Consider the following 6,440-nt stretch of genomic DNA (forward strand, 5'->3'; position numbering starts at 1 on the left):
TTATATGTCTAAAGACTAACTATAGGTAATCTGACATTTTCATGTAGCATCTCTTATTTATTTTTTCTTTCTGAGGTATTAAAATATCTAGACTGAATTTTGCCAAATGTTAAAGGGAGAGAAGTTATTGAAGACTTTGAACACTTGCTTTTCGTGATTGACTACGCCTGTATGTCATTAGTGCCTCTTGACTGTGTTTGATGTCCTTTATGAATACAAAGTGAGCCTGTGCCTTCATTATCTTGCCCATTTTGGTACAAAAGAAAACCTGGTGTTAGATCTATGAACTTTGTGGGTTTTGAAGGAATATACCTGAATCTATTCAATAAGAGTTTCTGGACATGAAGAAAAATACAGTCACATATTTATAAAAGAGTTGTTACCAGGATTCTTTTTTTTATGTGTATGTTTCTTCATTTAAAAAATATTCTTGGCCATGAAGTCAGAAATTTCAAAAGTTATTTCAATTTCTTCATTGAGGGGAAAACAAGAAGTTAAATAATCGAATAATTAAAGAATGTGTTACAAGTCACTGGAAAACCTTACAAGAATCTAAACCCAAGTGTTGATGGTATGAACAATAGAGCTGGAATCAAATGTTACAAACTATCAATTAAAATGGGTTTGGAGGTGGGGAGGTTGGTAGGGTAGAAAAATGAGTTACCAGCACTCTAGCGGAGACATATCAGCTCTCTGTGGACAGTAGCGTTATCACCATATATGCACTTCAATATTATTTGTTCAAGAATATATGTGATGACAAATTTACACAATGACATAATGGTACTCTTAATTCAAACATACATAGGGATGTTGAGGGTTTTGTGTGTGTGTGTGTGTATGTGTGGTGGTTTTTTTTGGTGGGGGAGGGCATTATATATAGTCCTGTTTCTGCTTTTAAGATATAGTAATAATAAACCCTGTGATTGATCTTGTACAGTAGGAGACTACATATCTCTTATCATGAGAATTTATGCAGTTAACTTAAAATGTTAAGCATGGATTTTTTTAAATTACAGAGGAGCTGTAGAAAAATGTTTTGCTCACTTCCTGTAGAAAATGCTGACCAAAACCATACAGTGGGAATAGCATACATTGATCATGCATTTTGATCTGAAACAATAAAGCAGGGCTCAAGAAGTTCCAACTTGCTGTGGAAGGTCAATCCAGGCTTAAAGCAGTGTTTATATTCTCATTCTGAAACATCTTTTCTTTTTTCTTATCCTAAAAATCTTAAAAAGTTATTTTTAAAAAACTGCCCCAGTTTAGTTGAATAACTAAGAAAAGAAACTTTTATAAAGTTTTGCAACTGGTGAACTTCCTGAACATATTTACATCTCACTCTTATATTTGAAATAAATGCAACTTTCTTCCTTTTTAAAAAATGGCAAATGCCAGCACACTACTGATTTTAGGCAAGAAGCAAATGTACACTAAAGAAAACAGTGATTTAAACATTTTCCTTTCTGTTTATAATTTAGGTTAGTTCTTTACACAGGCTCCAGCTCAGTTACAGGATAGGAAATTATTCTGAAAACCCTTACTAAACTACTGTTGTCATAGGTCATTTGTATCATGATGAATTTCAGTTAGAAAGTTTCAGAACCACATTTTTGTGTATTATTCCTCCATTTCCACTGCAGCATTTAAGTTAGGCTGGAGTGTTGGAAATATGAGTTCTGGTTCTGTTGTTAATATCTTGGCCCTAAGACAATGTCAAAGGCACATAACATCCCGAAACCACCACCTCAGTTTCCCCAAACATAAAATTAAGAAGCTACTTCTTATCCTCTCATACAGGGATGTTTTGAGAATGAATGAAAAAAAAAAGTGAAGCACTTTCAGGGGAAAAAAGCTGTATAAAACCAAGATAGTGATTTTTTTCCTGCCTGTTTCAACTAAGCCATCTTTTTAAACATTAAAACAAAGTCAATCCACAAGAAAACTCTAAGGTTTTTTCAATGGGCCTTGCACTATATTGGCCTCATAATTCAACAAATGCTGTGCAATAAAAGGATGAAAAGTGTTGCAAAAATGTCTATTTCAGTTGACTCTGGACTGTGTGTGAGGTTCTACACTAGTCTTTTTTTTTTTTTTTGTGAGGAAGATCAGCCCTGAGCTAACATTCTTCCTCTTTTTGCTGAGGAAGACCGGCCCTGAGCTAACATCTATTGCCAATCCTCCTCCTTTTTTTTTCCCTTTTTCTCCCCAAAGCCCTAGTAGATAGTTGTACGTCATAGTTGCACATCCTTGTAGTTGCTGTATGTAGGACGCTGCCTCAGCATGGCCAGACAAGGGGTGCGTCGGTGCGTGGCCGGGATCCGAACCCCGGGCCGCCAGTAGCGGAGCGCGAGCACTCAACCACTAAGCCACAGGGCCGGCCCCTACACTAGTCATTTTTAATGGTTCTAACACTTACTGGCGGTGGAACTCTGAGTAAGTCACCTAACATCTCTGTACCTGTCTCCTTCATCTATAAAATTAAGACACAGCACCTACCTTATAGTATGTTGTGAGGATTACATGTCTAAGACTGGGGGTGGCAAGCTATGGCCCGTGGGCCAAATCTGACCTCCCACCTGTTTTTGTATGGAATACCAGCTAAGAATGATTCTTTACATTTTTAAATAGTTGGAAAAAAATCAGAAGAATATTTCATGATATGAAAAATATGTGAAATTCAAAATTCAGCATCCATAAAGTTTTATTAGAACACAGCCACACTCATTTACATACTGTCTGCTTTGATGCTATAACAGAAAAGTTGAATAGCTATGACAGAGACCATAGGCCTACAAAGCCTAAAATATTTACTATCTGGCCCTTTATAGGAAAAGTTTGCCAATCCTTGGTCTAATAATAGTAATCACTCAATTACAGTTAGGATCATGTGCAATCCTCATGACTCTACAATTAAGTGGTGTTAAGAGCATTTTTCAGAAGGATAGGGTTAAATAAATTGTTCAAAGTCACATAGCTAGTAAGGGGAAAATCCAGTTTGACCCCAAAGCCTATTCTCTTTCCAATATGTCATATTATCTAATATTTCCTGGGGTTTTTTAATACATTAAGAATGATCATAATTTTAAATAACTGAACAGAATTTCACTATATATTGATGACTGATTTTTTTTTTTTTATTTATGCTGAAGTATTTTTTTTTTTTATTGATATTTTAATGGTTTCTAACATTGTGAAATTTTGGGTTGTACATTTTTGTTTGTGATGACTGATTTTATGTGATTTAGATTAATTTCTTTTTCAAAGAATCCAGAAACCAGCTGATCTATGTTGTTTTAAATGCTGTAATAACCAGGTTTGCTATAAATCCAAATTTCCTGTTAATTTAAGAACAGAAAACTTTGCATATCTAGATATCCAAAAACCATTTCCATGATGGAGGAGGCAAGGAGGAAATAATGACCTGAAGAAGAACAGATGTTAGAAGAACCATATGAGAATGATAATAGGAAAAAGTAAAACCGGAAGTTCTTTACTTTATCTAGCCATCTTCTGCTTTACTTTTTAGAGAAGATTGAAAATAGACATTGTTTTGCTTATCCCAGTTGATGACTAATACTAGCTGTCTTTCTTAAAGTGGGTATCTGTCTAGAGAACTCAGCTATTTTAAAAGATTTTGATAATCTCAAAGTCAAGTTTTCTGGGATAAAAATCACCATCAGTCTTAACTTTTGTGCTGCAAAAGATTCATTTAACAAATACTGAACAATCTCTGTGCCAGCACTGTTCTAGCACTGGGGTACACAGAAATGAAAGGAGTCCCTGCTCTCACAGAGCCTATAGTTTAGATGTGGATGATTATCTATAATGTGACTAACCATCCTGGTTTGCCCAGGATGGAGGGGTTTCCTGGGATACAGGACTTTCAGTGCTAAAACTGGGAAATCAGTGACAACAAATGCTAGTGGTAGCCGATTTCACAAAATGGTTCCCAAAGATACACCATTCATACCCTTATGTAGTCCTCTCCCACATTAAATATGACTGACCTTTGTAAGTAATACACAATTGTGGGAATGACTGTGTGACTTCCCAAGTTAGGTCAGAAAAGACTAGGCTGGCTCCGTGGCCTAGTGGTTAAGTTTGGCACACCTGGCTTTGGCAGCCTGCCTTCGGTTCCCAGGTGCAGACCTATACCACTCGTCCGTCAGCAGCCGTGCTGTGGCAGCAACCCACATACAAAATAGAGGAAGATTAGCATGGATATTAGCTCAGGGCGAATCTTCTTCAGCAAAAAGAGGAAGATTGGCAACAGATGTTAGTTCAGGGTGACTCTTCCTCAGCCAAAAGAAAAAAAAAAAAGACGTTGTGGCTTCCATTTTGCTCTCTCCAGGGGAAGCCAACTGCTATGTTATGAGGACACTTGAGCAGCCCTATATTGAGAGAAGTCCACTTGGTGAGGAGCCAAAACCTCTTGCTGTCAGCGTGTAAAAGGCATCTTCCAAGGGGATCCTCCAGCCAGTCAAACCTTCACATGACTTGAAGCCCGGGCCCACATATTCACTGCAATTTCATGACACCCTGAGCCACCCAAATTCCTGACTTAGAGAAACTGGGATCATGAAAGTTTGTTGTTTTAAGCTGCTAAATTTGGGGGTAATTTGATACCGATTAATAGATATCTAACACAGTGCTATAGAGAAAAGTTATGCTTAGTAAAAAGACTTAAGAGTTGGGGGTAGGCACTATTTTTGAAAAGAAGGTATAGATAAGCCTCTCTTATAAAGGCATTTGGGCAGAAACCTTAAAAGTAAGGGAGCAAGCCAGCAAAAGAACATTCCAGGCATAAGAATAAAGGATGTCTAAGACTTAGTACCAACAAAAGATGCTTGCTTAGCTTTGTTAGAGGAACATCAAGAGTGTCAATGTGACTGAAGTGGGTGAGCAGAGTGGGGACATGGGTGTGGCAGGAGATCAGAGGTAGGGGTAGAGGTGGCGGCAGAGCGTATAGGACCTCCTAGAATACCAAGTAAGTGTCTTAGTCCAGTCAGGCATAACAAAATTCCACAGACTGGGTGGCTTATAAACAACAAATTTATTTCTCACAGGCTGGAGGCTAGAAGTCTAAGATCAGGGTGCCAGCACAGTCCGGTGAGAGCCCTCTTCCTGGTCACAGACTTATTACATCCTCTCCAGAGTCTCTTTTAGAAGAGCACGGAGCCTGTCATGAGCGCAGAGCCCTAATCACTTCCCAGGGGCCCCACCTCCTAACACCATCACCTTGGGAATTAGGTTTTCCACATATAAATTTGGGGGGGGGGGGGGACACAAACATTCAGACCACAGCAAAAGGTGTTTGAACTTGACTTTTAGTCACAGAAAGCCACTGAAGGGTTTTGAGCAAGAACAACAACGTGACTTGACCTCGATTTTTAAAACCGTCTGCATCTTCTCTGGTGTAAAGGGCCACTTGGATTCTGAACATGCAATGTTCAATTCTGTTAACAGGGCTGACTGGTTCAGGCTGTGCAGATGTGTCTAAAAAGCCCCTAAGCCTTTAACATTCATGTTTCCCACAGAACTGCGCTGCTACTTATGAGGCCCCACAGCTAACCGAGCACATGAAATCAGGCTAGTCCGAATTGAGATGTGCTGTTTACACACTGGAGTTCCAAAATTTAGCACCAACGAACTCTTTTGTATCCATTACATGTTGAGATGGTAATATTTTGGCTATACTGGGTTAAATAAAATATATCAATCTTATCGCTTTCTTCTTGCTTTTTTAAAAACGTGGCTACTATTCGATTTAAGACTGCATACGCGGCTTGGATTCTACCTCTAAGGGCAGCGGCTCGGCTGTGCTCTTTGCTCCCCACTGGCAAATCTGTCCTTCATCAGTTTTGCCCGCGCCCTTCGCCGGAAGGGCCGCCTCAGACAGGCCAAGGCGCTGGCCTGGACCCTCCGGTCTTCCCGTGAATTCCCTCGGTGTCCAGCCCGAGCCTCCGGTTCCCGGGACTCCAGCCGCCCGACGAGGGCTCGACTGGTCTGACTCGCGGGCTACACAGCAGCCCTGGCTTTCGCGACATCCATTCACCGCGCTGCAGGGGCACAGCGCGGTGCTCGGAGAAGCCACGACCATCGCGTAGCCGCTTGGGCGACTCCCCGGAGGCCTCCCGGGGCCGAGGAGCAGCCCACTCCCCTCCTCGCGCAGCGGTCCGCCGAGCCGCGTCACAGCGAGGGACACAACCACGAAGAAAAGTACCGGTGGGCCTGGCGCCCGTCAATCAACACCCACCTCAGGCCGATCCAATCAACACCCACCTCAGGCCGACAGGGCGGGGCCCGGTTAGCCACACCTTTCCTCGCCTTCCGGAGCCGCTACTCGGAGGGGGCGTGGCTACATCTCGAGAGGCGGGACTTCCGGTCCAGGTGGGCATAACTTCCATCGTGCGCCGGAACTTCACAAAGTCGAGTCC

This window comes from Diceros bicornis, chromosome 20, assembly GCF_020826845.1.
Source record: "Diceros bicornis minor isolate mBicDic1 chromosome 20, mDicBic1.mat.cur, whole genome shotgun sequence".
Classification (NCBI taxonomy): domain Eukaryota; kingdom Metazoa; phylum Chordata; class Mammalia; order Perissodactyla; family Rhinocerotidae; genus Diceros; species Diceros bicornis.